This window comes from Garra rufa, chromosome 6 (genome assembly GCF_049309525.1).
Source record: "Garra rufa chromosome 6, GarRuf1.0, whole genome shotgun sequence".
Taxonomy (NCBI): domain Eukaryota; kingdom Metazoa; phylum Chordata; class Actinopteri; order Cypriniformes; family Cyprinidae; genus Garra; species Garra rufa.
The window spans coordinates 24,051,957-24,066,969 of record NC_133366.1 but is presented as its reverse complement, the minus strand read 5'-3'; the positions used below and the strand labels follow the sequence as shown (position 1 = coordinate 24,066,969).

At 36.9% G+C, this 15,013-nt stretch overlaps 1 protein-coding gene across 1 annotated transcript in view; it reads left to right on the top strand.

Annotated features, from left to right (window-relative positions):
• Positions 1-207: 207 nt before the first annotated feature.
• klf12a (Kruppel like factor 12a) overlaps positions 208-15,013 on the top strand; it is a 34,367-nt gene continuing 19,561 nt past the window's right edge. Inside the window, exon 1 of the mRNA XM_073842339.1 lies at positions 208-378. The gene's annotated coding sequence lies outside the window, so the exon portion shown is untranslated. The remainder of the gene's footprint in view (positions 379-15,013) is intronic.

Here is a 15,013-nt window from a genome sequence, read left to right as displayed (position 1 = left end):
ACACACACACACACACACACACACACACACACACACACACACACACACTCCTTGTCCTCTCGACTGGCAGCCCGAGGGTCCACCCCCTCTCTTCATTCAGCCTGGTCATGTGACCCGAGCTCTGTGAGTAGAACAGCACCGTGTGAGCCATCCATTCATTTCCTCCTGAGAAACACACGGCGGCGGAGGAGGGAAGAGAGAGAGAAAGAGAGAGAGAGAGAGAGAGAGAGAGAGAGAGAGAGAGAGAGAGAGAGAGAGAGAGAGAAGGGGGTCACATCAGAAAGTGCGACAGAGGAAAACAAGACGGAAAAGAGGGAGACAGAGGGACGCTATAAGGATAGTGCTTCTCGCTGTCAATTACTGAGGTTAATAAACAAGGTCAGTAATGTCTAACTTTTTTTTCTTCAGTTTATCCCTCTGTTAGTTTGTTAGACTGTGGACCTGTCAGCTGTCATTTAAAAGCTAGTTAAAATTGCCGGTGTAAATAAGAGCTTCTTAAACTCGTTATTTCATGAATTAAAAATGATAAATATTTAGAGTTTCAGTGTTAACACAGTACATTACGTGCATAAATACAATTTAAGAGCTCGAATTTGATAGCATGAGAGTTCTAGTTCTAGTGAGGCTAAAGTTCTTTATAACTTTTATTGCTGTTGACATATTTCTATTATTTATTATTTGAGTGTATTATTGATTATTTTATACAATATTGTGGTCTTTACTGCATGTTCTCCCTGACATTTGTTTAATGTCATATAAGGGCTGAAGTCAGGTATATATAGTTACATAAATGCTATATATTGGGTTTGCATTTCTTATGGTTACTTCTGAAAGACTCCAGGATTGCGTTCACTTCCTTTTTCTTGCTCTCTCTGTCTGTCTGTTTTACACTTTTGTAAGGAACTGCTTCAAATTTCTTTAATACAACAATAAATTGCTCAGAAAAACAGTAGCTTTGTTGTAGACCAGTAAGGAACTAGAGCTGTTGCATCTGTTGGTCTGATTTGGCATGGATGATTTTGTCTCTCTCCATCTGCCAGTGGTTTCCCTCTCAAGTATGTGAGATGGTATTCCTAGCCAAGTCAATCAGGCCTTCAAAGCTCTGAAAAATAATTAGACATCATTCAAAGCGACCACAGTACTATTAGAGTTAAATACAATTTAAGTAGCTATAAATATACAGCATCCTCTGCACCGCAGAACAGAAACCGCACCTGAGAGTTCCTCCAGAGTGTTGATCAGTGTCTGGTGTCTGTCGCGTCTGCACCGGATGAGCTTTGTGTTGCAGTTGCATGGGGAGGAAGTTCGGGGGTCACTGGGTCTTGTGTTTTTTGAAGTGTTTCTTCACTTTAAACGCCAATAAAGTAAGCAAACTTTCCTCTCGCTGTGGTGCTTGATTGACCCAGTGAGGCAGCTGTAGCTCTGGCAGGTTCACCTCTGGGTGGTTGTTGTTGTAGATGGGCTTTAAGAACACAAAGTGGGCGCGAGAGAGAGCTGCTGAAGGGTGAATGTGTGGGCTTTGTGCAAACAAGATCTGAATCAATAGTTTGAGGGGGTGTGAATCAGGTGTGGATAGAGTTTTGTGTTGCAAGTTTTTAGAAACCCTGTAATGGACTTGCAATCCATCCAGGGTGTTTCCCTGCCTATGGTGTGAGATGCTGGCATAGACTCCCATACCCATAAATGGACTGATTGAACTTTTTTAGAAATAATACTGAACTGAAAATCTATGTAAAAATTGTTGTGGATTTGTAGAAACTTGTGATTAATGTTAAGGTTGTTATGACTAAAACATCAGTAGTCAATACTAAAGTGAATTATTATGATCTTGATATTTGGTTTCAGTTTCCAAGACACATAAACCCCACTGATACTGAACCTTGATTTAAATAACAAATTAAATTAAATCAAATGAAATAAATAATAAACAAAGTGTCATGTAAACAATGTTTTGAAGTTGTTTTAGCATTTATTATTTATTTACTAAATAATTAGTAATATAGAACAAGGAAATTAACTAATCTTTAAATAAATAAACATATAAACAAAGAAGTGTAGTGTAAATAGAGTATTTATTATTTATTTATTGTCATAAAAGAACAAAGAAATAAACTGAAACAACCTTTAATTAAAAACTAAAACAAACAAATAAATACATATTAGTGTAATGTAAACATAGTTTTTAAGTTTTTAAAGTATTTATTATTTAGGCTACTATGTGAATAGTCATAACGAACAATTAAATAAAAAACTAACCTTTGAAAATAAATAAATAAACAAACAAACAAATGAATAACAGTGTAACGTAAACTCAGTTTTGATGTTTTTGAAGTATTTATTATTTACTATGTAAATAGTAATAACGAAAATAAACAAACAAACAAACAAACAAACAAACAAATAAAAGTGTAATGTAAACTTAGTTTTGACGTTTTTGAAGTATTTATTTTTTACTATGCAAATAGTAATAACAAACAATGAAATAAACAACTGACCTTTGAAAATAAACAAACAAATAAATAAATAAATAATAGTGTAATGTAAACTAGGTTTTGAAGTATTTATTCTTTAAAATGCAAAAAGCAATAAAGAACAATGAAATAACAACTGACCATTGGTAAAATAAATAAATAATAAATAAGTAAACATAGTTAAGTTTTTAATAATTACTATGTAAAAAGCAATAAAGAACAATGAAATAAACAACTGACCTTTGTGAAAAACAAAATTAATTATAGCATAATTTAGACATAGTTTCAAAGTATTTATTATTTACTATGTAAATAGTAATAAAGAACAATGAAATAAACAGCTGACCTTTGAAAACAAATAAATAAATAATATGCAAACATAGTTTTGAAGTTTTTGAAATATTTATTATTTACTATGTAAATAATAACAAAAAACAATAAAATAAACAACTGACCTTTGGAAATAAATAAATAATATGTAAACACAGTTTTTAAGTTTTTTTTTTAAATATTTATCATTTACTATGTAAATAATAATAAAGAACAATGAAATAAACAACTGACCTTTGAGAATAAATAAATAAATAGTGTAATGTACATAGTTTTTAAGTTCTTAAAGTATTTATTATTTCCAATGAAACAACTGACCTTTAAACAATCAATATTGTAAAATTGTAATGTAAATATATTTTCTAAGTATTTATTATGTGTTTACTATTTACATAGCAATAAATTATACTTATCAATATTGTTGTGTTTAAGAAAAAAATAATACAACAGCTGTCAAAGGGGCAGTATTCTTTCAAGAGGTACACCTTTCTACCCTATTTACCCCTAATAATGACATACGAATACAATAAAGGTATATATCTAAATGTAGTACCTCTTGAAAGGGTATCACCCCTGTAACGGCTCACCTTTTTTGGGATAGTGCGTAATATATAGTAATAGACAGTGGAATGTCAGTGGAAGTACATTAAGACACCTTTTTACACGACTAACTGTAAGCCAAGAAGGGCAAGCTTTTTGCCCAAGATGGAACTGTGTTGATTCACGTGTGCAGCTATATTTAACGAGACAACACTCAAAATTGGTATCGAATTAAGTACTCAGTGATACCGATACTACAGAAACAGAAAGTAAATGTTTAATTATATACTGTTATCCCTAATCAGAACAGTATATAAGACTAGTCTAGGTTTGGAAGCCAAAACTGTAAATGGAAATGCAACTAGAAGTACTCAAAGATAAGCTCAGTTGTTCACTTTCAAACAGATTTTCAGTGAACTGCATCTCGCCTTGGCATAGAAACCCAGATTGTTGCACGCAGCAATGCACTTACACTTACACACACCTACACACATGTGCACACAGAACAGAAATCAGAGGAACTAAATCTCCTTTGTGAGTCACCAACCTACAAAGAGTGAAATGGCAGGGAGGTTCCTGTACAGTACGGGAAACAGCAGATCTCCCTAGTGACCGCCTGGCCCATTAAATGCAGCTCTGCAAAAGGGCTACAACCAGAGCCTGTAGCGGATGCACTTCCTGCGAACACTGTGACTGAACTTTGACCTCTGACACCACAGCTACTCCTGGTGGGGCCTGACCTCCAAACGCAAGAGGAAGAGAGAGTTTCATGTGGGATCTGTTCCTGGTTAGGGATCTGTCAAAGCCAGACAGTTGTCTTCAGCTGCACTGCCGCTGTCAGGGTGCATTACTTCGGAAGAGCTAAAAGCTGTACCTTTTCTCAACCTCTTTACTCTCTCCCCCTTGCACTCCTTTCGGTTTTTTCGTTTCACCTGCAGTTGTTCGCTCATGTTCACTTTCTCCACTTCTCCCCAGTCTTTAGCTGCAGCTGTGACTTTTCCAGCTTCACCGAGGGCAGAGAAGGAAAAACAATTCTTACCCAGCCCTGTGTGAGCATGCACTGCTGGAAAACAAACACAGCTGCCTTGCTCATTACGAGCTGGGGCATCATAACACTCGGGGTAGAAGGCTAATATCGTTCAAGGGGTGAAAACGTATGCCTTTTGAGTGTGCGAAAAGACAAATGTGTAATTATCTGTTTTGGAAGGGCTGCGTAATCTCTAGAGATCACATCCTTTCCTGTCCTCCTTTCCTTCTGCTTCCCTTCTCTCTTCGCTGCTTTTCTGTAAGTTTACTCTTTGTATGATGTTCAGTCTCTGGGTGGTTAGCGGTCATGCTAGTTAGCATGCTTGGTTACTGGCACTCACGCGGTGCTTTAGGGGCTGAATCTTTTCTGGCACTGCTCTAGAAGAGGCTCAGGCTTTCCCACAATGCTCAGGACAGCTGGGGAGGGCTATCGCTGCCCCCCTGAGTCTGCACTGCCTAATGGGAATGCGGGCAGATCTCTTCCAGCTGTGAAACAGGCAAGACTTTCAAACACCTTGGTGGGTGGTTATTTGGATTGAGCGACATACTGAATATTCATGATATATGTGCAATTCTTTCCTGGTGATGTAAAATGAATCAGTACTGTAAATATTGTGATTTTAATGTGTTTCATTTGGATATGGGTTTACTAAAAGTGTCTTGATGGAAATTCCATGGCCTTTTCTTGTTTCACATCTTAGTGTGTTTAGTTGGTTTAGTCGTCTTGCACGAATCAATTCATCGGTTCTTGATTCAACATTTTATGTCAACATTTTATGTCACTATTCAAAAATGTACACACATTGAATTTTTTTTTCCTTTTAAAAAAGGTTTTAGATGTTAAAAATATGACATTTTGCGTTCTTCTCTGTTGATTCTCAAAACAAAGCCACAGTACCTTAAAACAAAACTGTAATCAAAAAGTAGGTATTAAAAATACATTGCTGCTTATCACTATAACTTTTTAATTTTAAATATTCTAAAATATGAAAATATATATCTATATCTATCTATCTATCTATATCTATATATATATATATATATATATATATATATATATATAGAGAGAGAGAGAGAGAGAGAGAGAGAGAGAGAGACAGAGAGAGAGAGAGAGAGAGAGATCAGGACGTTATATAAATAATATATATTTATATAATAAATAATATAATATAATCTATTTATATAACATTAAAAAGTGTATAAATCACAAATTTTCCTAAAGAAACATTGTTCTACAGCAACACCAGCAGGTAAAGTTACAGTAAAGTTACTTGAGTCTGGCGTGTCTCTCCCCTCCCCTGAGCCCATTGAGTTTTAACTAGGGCTGGGAATCGATTCCAAAAAGAGTCGATCCCAAGGTGTTGGGAATCAAGAGTCCATTCCAAAGGTTGGAATCAGTCCCATCAAGTGGAATCGACTCCTCATTCAGAGCCGTTTTCAGGTGCTTGTCTGAGTTTAAGGATGCAGCCTTCCGTTAGAGAGGCACCCACTAATTCGCCTCTTGCTGATTCGTTTTCATGAAAAGGTTCTTTTTGTTCAAAACAAATACTCAGAGGTTACTTTAGGGTGGAGATCACGAGATGATTGAGGATCTTGATCTTATTTCCATCTTAAATTAAATGCAATTTTTTTACCTTTCTATCAGCCAATGATAATTCTGAAAGAAAACGCTAAGAGCACAGATAAGTAGCCGACAGTTCAGTCAGAGCTACAGAAATGTATCGTAATTTTTACAAATAGCTTCATATTATGAGGAGGCTATTTTTTACAACCTTTATATCCTGAAGTCATAACAAAATTACATTCCTGCAATCTAAAAAACAAGAATCAAAAACAACAGCGAGAAATTGATTCTTAGAATCGAATCCCATCGATTCCAGAACTTGGAATTGGAATCAGACTAGATTCCAAAAAACCTGGAATCAAACAGCCCTAGTTTTAACAGACCATCTAAGTATGTGGTGAGTTTGGTGCCTCCATCGCGATATAATTGCTTGACTTACGTCAAAATAAGACTTAAAATAGGATGAAAACATTATCTGTGGGAGTTATTAGTGAGTAATCAGCTTGGTGAAATTTAAAGTAAATCTCTGTGTCTGTGAGCAGTATTTACCAAGCTTTGATGACTGATGATACAAAAAATTCAAAAATAGCTAAAGGATTACTCAGAATAAAAAAATCCTGATAATTTACTCTCCCCCATGTCGTCCAAGATATTCATGTCTTTCTTTCTTCAGTCACAAAGAAATAAAGTTTTCTGAGGAAAACATTACAGGATTTTTCCTCCATATAGTGGACTTCAGTGGTGCTCAATGGATTGAAGATTAAAAATGCAGTTTCAATGCAGCTTTAAAGGGCTCTAAATGATCCCAGCTGAATAAACAGAATATTGATTATATTGCTAATGTAAAAATATAAAATAGAACATATAGTTACCTATCATGTCCACCTGTAATTATTATAACCATGCAAGACAATGTTTGTTTTCTCAAAACAGTTGAGAATGTCATTAATTCCCTTCTGTACATACTGTGCACCATTTTGAGAGCAATCAGAGGTGTGAAGGCAGCAAATTGTAACAGCATATAAAGTGCAAAATGGACTGCTGAGCACAATAATCTCTAGGTTTAACTACAGTTGTGCTCATTAATTATGATTTAGATCAGACAAAATCCAAAAATGTCCCTCTTAGAGGCTGTCCCTTAATGGAACCAGAAAGCAAGTCCACATAGCCACTGTATAAGTTTGGCTCAAGTCACTGCAGTCAACTGACCTGCATTTGAGAATATTAAAAAAAATAATTTAATGGTTGCCCTATTTATTTTTATTTTTCCAAGCTCTCATTTTCAAGGAACACGTTTTCTTAAACTCTTCACTGTCGACACCATGCATTGCGCAATATTGCCTAATAACATGGCCTTCGAATATTGCGCAACATAGTGTGTGCCAGACCTCTGATAATAAACAGTTTGACGGCATGCGGTTCAACAGTTCAAGTCAAATTACACACATCTGTCTCACCCTGTCCAGCGGAACACTAGAGAGAGAGCTTCAGATGTTTCTGGCCCGCTGTCTTCATGGAAGAGAGCACAGCAAACCAGTCCAAGCTGTGACCGAGAGGCCATTTGTCATCTTTTTGGCCTGATCTGAGAACAGGATCGCTTTGTAAGGTCTTGATCTTCACTATTGTAAAACTGATCTTGAACCTGCACTAGTACGTGTCTTACACCACGCTGTGCAGTGTCAGAAAGTAGCAGATGATGAAGAAATTACAGACAGGAAGACAGGAGAGAAAAAAAAACGTAGACTGCATTTTGAGTTTTAGTGGAGTTGTTTGCAAAACAGGAAAAAGAGTTTTTGACACTTTCACTCTTCAGAGCGTATTGGTACTTTTGTCAACTTGATCTTCTGTGAGACACAAAAGACACTTGTTGGATTAAAATGGTTTTACGCATGCGTGATAGACGGCCCGTAGACATTTGACAGACTTTCCACTCACAGACACAAAGACTTGACCCGCTGTCACCTGTATGGCAAGAGGCAAGTAGGTCCCACATGAGGTCAGTAAATACTAACCTATGCGTTCCTCGCACTGACAGATTTAAACGGAGGGGTTCCAGGCTCCCCTCAAATCAATAACAGATGTGTAAGTAAGCGTGTTCACTCCTAGTTCTCTCTGAAGGCAAGTGGAAAATGCAGAAGCCTGATTTCTGAACTAAATCTGAAGAATCTGCAGGAGACGTTCTGTAGTATTTACTTTAAAAACTGTGAGGAGCAGATGAATCTCCACACAAAGCATCAATTGTGAGGCTGAGAGAGAAGGCCATTTCATCCATGAAGAACATTCAAGGATTTCATACATCAACATCTTGTCTGGAATGTTTATTATTGTAACCATAATGCCAAAATCTCTTTACAACTATTGATGATAGATCACTAGGTGTGTGAAATGGGCCGCCAAGAGGTCAGTCAGTTTGACTGAGAGTCCCTGAACGTTCACTGACTCTCTGGATTTACTGAAGTGACTTTTGAATAAACTAGCCTTTTTTTCTTAGAATTGTGAGCATTAAGCTTTTAACAAATTGACATCTCTCTTAGTACACATTTATGGACTGTCAGCAACATACACATACTGTATGTCTGCCAACTGACAAACAAGTGATCAGTCTATAATTAATGGTAGGTTTATTTGAACAGTGAGAGAATAAAAAAAACAAACAAAAAAAAAAATCGCATTTCAAAAAGTTATATTGATTTAAAGTTAAATTAATTAGCATTTTAATGAGTGAAATGAGTATTTAAACCCCTATCAATCAGCAAGATTTCTGGCTCCCAGGTGTCTTTTATACAGGTAACAAACTGAGATTAGGAGCACTCTCTTAAAGTGAGTGCACCTAATCTCAGTTTGTTACCAGTATAAAAGAGACCTGTCCAGATTCCAAACTCTCCTCCATTACCAAGACCAAAGAGCTGTCCAAGGATGTCAGGAACAAGATTGTAGACCTACACAAGGCTGGAATGAGCTACAAGACCATCACCAAGCAGCTTGATGAGAAGGTGACAGAAACACAAAAAAACTCTCAATCTCCCTCGGTCTGGCGCTCCAGGCAAGAGCTCACCTCAAGGAGTTAATCAGTGATCATGAGAATGGTGTGGAATCAGCCCAGAACTTCACGGGAGGATCTTGTCAACGATCTCAAGGCAGCTGGAACCATAGTCACCAAGAAAACAATTGGTAACACACTCTGCCGTAAAGGACTGAAATCCTCCAGCACTCGAAATGTCCTACTGCTCAAGAAAACATATGTACAGGCTCATCTGAAGTTTGACAATGAACATCTGAACGATTCAGAGGAGAACTGGGTGAAAGTGTTGTGGTCAGATGAGACCAGAATCGAGCTCTTTGCCATCAACTCAACTTGCTGTGTATGGAGGAGGTGGAATGCTGCCTACGAACCCAAGAACACCATCACCACCGGCAAACATGGAGGTGGAAACATTATGCTTTGGGGGTGTTTTTCTTCTAAGGGGATATAACAACTGCACCACATCAAAGGGACAATGGACAGGGCCATGTACCGTCAAATCTTCACCAAAAGGTCCTGGAGTGGCCTAGCCAGTCTCCAGAGCTTAATCCCATAGAACATCTGTGGAGGGAGCTGAAGGTTCGAATTGCCACAGTCAGCCTCGAAACCTTAATGACTTGGAGAGGATCTGCAAAGAGGAGTGGGACAAAATCCCTCCTGAGATGTGTCCAAACCTAGTGGCCAACTATAAGAAACGTCTGACCTCTGTGATTGCCAGCAAGAGTCTTGCCGGCAAGAACTAAGTCATGTTTTGTGAAGGGGTCAAATACTTTTTCATATTCTTATTACTCATTAAATTGCAAATCAATTTTGCTGTTATTCTGTCTCTCACTTTTCAAATAAACGTACCATTAAAATTATAGACTGATCGTTTGTTTGTCAGTAGGCAAACGTACTAAATTAGCAGGGGATCAATTTTTTTTTCCTCACTGTACCAATAAGTACATACCACTGCAGTATTTAACAATGGACTGTGTAATGAACAGGATGATGTAAATCCAGCAATTATCATTGGCTGTATATTATCCCTTACATCTAACAGTGCCTAGTATTACATTTTATTTACTGCACCAAAAAAATTGAGAGACTATTGAGAGACTAGCAACACAGTAGTGTTGAATGAATTGGTTGAGTGAATGATTCAATAACTCACTCATAAAATCGATTACCCTTTTCATTCCTGAAAAAAATCAATATTATTGAATGATCGATTATTGAGTCTGTCTCTTTCTCTCTGCTCTGGGGTCCACAGTAACCACAGTTTGAGAACTACTGATGATTAGTAGATTTCCTCAATAATGAGACACTAATAGGAACAAAAAGAGAATACTCTAACAGAAACCAAGAATGACAAAAAATTATTTATGAACCTATTTAGTGGAATGACATGTTCTGATGAAATTGTTCGGAGAGCTGCTGAACAAGGAGAGTCAGTTCAGAAGACTGGAATGTTTACATTAGTGGCCACAACTGTTCCTGGCATTGTTTTACTGCAATGGTCTGGCCAATCAATTCTTTAAACGATGCCGTGTATTCACAGTTGATTCAAATAGTGTAACAGCACACCTCTCCCCAGCAATTCCTCACACACACACACACACACACACACACACACACACAGTCTTCTTCTCTCCCTCACTTTTTCTCTCTTGGAGGTTTGACAATGTCCTGGCTCTATCCGACAGAAGTTGTCCTGCCAAGGAAAATGAGCTCTGTTGAAATGGAAAGTCTGAAGTCACTCAAGGCTTTTTGGCAAAAGACAATTACGCAAAGCAGGAGAATCTAGAAGAAGTCTGCATCCTGGGGATGGATCCAGAGCAGTGTCTTTGGTTATGTTCAATTTTTCAGCACTTAGTTAGTAAGATCCATTTAAAAAGGAGAGGTCTGATCTTGGAGCTGTATCCCAAAGCTTTGTGAGTAAAGACACAGATGGGTCTGTTATCTAACCAGGGGAGGAAGGAGAAAAGGGAAGAGTGGAGATGAGGGAGATGTTTTTACAGGAGACATTCTGGGTGAGGTTTGAGCCTGGTTATCAGTAGCCTGGCAGTGGGCAGGAAGCAGCTTTGACCTGAGGTCACATTCTGATGAAACTCGCCAACTTCCCAGAAAATAAAATGTTGAGTCACCGCTTTCTCTATAAGTGAAAACTACCAAGGATGATTTGCTTTGTTACAGACCTCATCTGATGCCAGGAACAGTTGTGGCCACTAATGTAAACATTCTAGTCTTCTGAACGATCTCTTCTTGTTCAGCAGATTTCTGAACAATTTCATCTGAACATGTCATTCCACTAAATAGGCCCATAAATAATGTTTTCTCATTCTTGGTTCCTGTTAGAGTATTCTTTTGGTGTTCCTATTAGTGTGTCATTATTAAGGAAATCTACTAAATCATCAATGGTTTTCAAACTGTGGTAACTGTGGACCCCAGAGGAAAGAGAGAGACTCAAGAATCGATTTGTTCAATAATACTGATACTTTCAGGAATGAAAAATGTAATAGTCTTAAGTGAGTTATTGAATCATTCACTCAACCAATTAATTCAACAGAGATTACATCTAATCTTGGATGACTAAATAGAGGTTCTAACAGATTTTGACATTAGCATGTTACTAAACTAATGATCTAAAACGATAATATTAAACAACATTTAATAACATAATTTTACCAAACTAATGATCCAATAACACACACAAATAATTGGAATATAGAATAATATTTCTAGTAAGATAAGATTCTGATGTTAGCATGTTGCTAAGCTAACAGCCCATACTCCACCCAAATTTTTGACAAATATTTCTATAGATATTGACTTAAGCATGTTACTAAGTTAATAATCTAATAGCGCACACAGATATTGAATAATATTGAAATAACAGATAATATTCCAATAGATTTTTATGTTAACATGTCGTTAAGCTAATAGCCGAAATATTTCAATAGCGCACCCAAATATTAAAAAATATTTTAATAGATATTGACATAATCCTGTTACTAAGTTATTACCCTAATTGCACACACAAATATTGGATAATATTGAAATAATGGATAATATTCCAATAGATTCTGATGTTAGCATTTTGCTAAGTCAGTGACACAATATTTAAATAGCATACCCAAATATTAAAAAAAATTAATAGATATTGACATAAGCATGTTACTAAGTTAATAACCTAATAGCACACACAAATATTGGATACTACTGAAATCACAGATAATATTCCAATAGATTCTGATGTTAGCATGTTGCTACGCTAATATCCCAAATACTTCAACTGCGCACCAAAATACTGAAAAAATATTTCAATAGATATTCACATGTTACTAAGTTAATGATTTAGTAGCACACACAAATACTGGATAATCTTAAAATAATTATTAATATTCCAATGGATTTTGATGTTAGCATGTTGCTAAACTAATGACCCAATTCTTAAATAGCGTACTCAAATTTTGAAATATATTTCAATAGATGAAATATGACTTAATAGCACACACAAATATTGGATAATATTCCAATAGATTTTTTTTACTAAGCTAATGACTCAATACTTTAATACCACTAAATATGTCAATAGATGAAACTATTTTTCACTGACTGAAATATTTTATACATTGGTTGGTTGGTTGTAGCTGGTTTATTAAGCTGGGTTAAATTGGTTAAGCTAGTCTCTTAACCTGGCTAAGGTGGTTTTAGCTAGTTGGTAAGCTGGTCTGGAAAGTCAGACTAGTTAGAACCAGCTTGACTAGCTAAAACAGCGTTCAAAAGACTAGCTGAGACAAGCCAGCCACCATCTAGGCAAACATTTCCACTGAGTTTGCCACAGAGCATCCTGGGATTGCCTTTTCTGTAAAGGTTACAGTACATACCATATACTGTATTGTATTTTGGCCAAAATAAGTTATCTTAAAAGTTATCCTACCTTTTAAATCTAACTAAAAATCTTCTTTACCAATTATGTGTAAAGACATTCATTACAAATTTACCTCATAATTCAGACCAAGTCATCATAACAGGAAATATAAAGTACCACAATGACCACCCAACCCTAAGCAACAAAACATCTCTAATGGCTTTATCTGGAAACTCACTGATGCTTTAAAGATGTTGTATGAGGTGTTACTGTACATACAGACATGTAAAGTGGGGTGCTGTCGATCATCACCTGGGTGTGGTGTGGAGCAGTGCTTTAAAGTGGAGTTTCTTTGGTAGGAATACTCCTGGGGAAGTATTTGGTGCCATTAAAGTGGGTTTGGGCGTTCTCTGTCTTGAAAAACCCAGGGACACATGGACTTAGACAGCATTTGGAAGCAAGGATTTTAAGTGGGCACAGCCCTTCAGACCCCACCCGTTTCCTCTGACATCCTGTCTGCCAGGGATTACAGTCATGCACACACACACACAAAGAGAGAGAGAGGTAAACTAACCAGGTCAACAGAAGCCAAAACAGTCAGCAGTTTCCAGTCTCTCTAATGAATCTGCAAGCGCTGCAGTAACAGGAAGAAATAAGGTGATTTCCAGATATAATCCACCTCCTCCGTTTATCAGTGCTGCAGAGTTATGAGACAGGACTAACCCCATGACCTCCAATAACCAGGGAAACATTCAACCTTATGCAATACTTCCGAATGCTCTTTATGCAAGTTTGTGAGCACATAGCTGCCTGTGCTTTATCCCTGTAGTGATAGTTTTAGTGAAATTGAACAATTGGAACAATACCTGGGATCAGAATTATTTTAAGAATTAGCTCAAATGTGACTAAGGTCAATGACAAATAGTGTCCACGATAAAGAAAAGGGGGGAAAAAATCATGTGATGTGCCATTTTTTTTAAAAAAGTACACTTTGTGTTATGTTCATGTTAGCACCATATGTTTTTTAACTGAAAGAACAACCAGTAAATGACTAGATTTATAATGCCATTACAAAAGCAGGGAAATCGTAGTAATTGCTAGCAGAGGGTGATTCTGTCATAGTGAATATAACAGCTTGTCCATTTAAATTCTAGTAATCTGTGCAAGTGTAAATTTCACACCATTTTTTCACATTTTGTTATGTTGCTGCCTTATGTTAAACTGCTTTAAATGTATTTTTATTTCCACATTGATCTACACTACATACACCATAATGGCAAAGCAAAAACAGGTTTTTAACATCTTTGCAAATTTATTAAAAATTAAAAAACTTAAATGATTGCATTGCATAAGTATTCATACTCTTATCTGAGGCTGTGGAAATTTAGCTCAGGAGCATTCATATTGCTTGTAGGTGTTACCACACTTTCAGTGAAGTTAACCTGTGGCAAAATTAATTGAATGTGTATGATTGGAAAGGCACACACATCCTAATAAAATGGCTTAATCTTCTTTAAAAAAAAAAAACCAGCTGAAAATGCATATTAGAGCAAAAACCAAGCCCTGGGGTAAAAAACAATAGAAAACAACAACAACAAAAACAAAAACTGCCTGTAGAGCTCAAAGGCAGGATTGCAGGAAGCCACACATCTGGGGAAAAGTTCAGAAAAAATTCTGCTGCATTGAAGGTTCACTGAAGCATGTAGTCTCTGTTACCTTTAATGGAAGGAGTTTGAAACAACCACAACTCTTCCTAGAGCTGGCCTCCTGGCCAAACTGAGCAATTGATGGAGAAGAACCTTGGCTAGAGTGGTAAGCAAGCACCTGATGGTCACTCTAGTTGAGTTCCATGATCATATATGCAGATGGGAGAAACCTACAGAAGGACAAACATCACTGCAATACTCCACCGATCTGGGCTTTATGGTGGTCTTCTCCTCGGTGAAGACACATGAAAACACACTTAGAATTTGCAAAAAAATAAAATAAAATAAAAGCATCTAAAGGACCCTCAGACTGTGAAACAAGATTCTGTGGTCTGATGAACCTCAATTCCACGCATAATGTTTGAAGGAAAACAGGCACGGCTTCACCTGCAGAGTACCATCCCAAAAGTAAAGTGTGCTGGTAGCAGCCTCATGCTGTGGGGCTGTTTTTCCAGTGGCAAGGACTGGGGTACTCGTTAGAGTAGAAGAAAAGCTCAATAC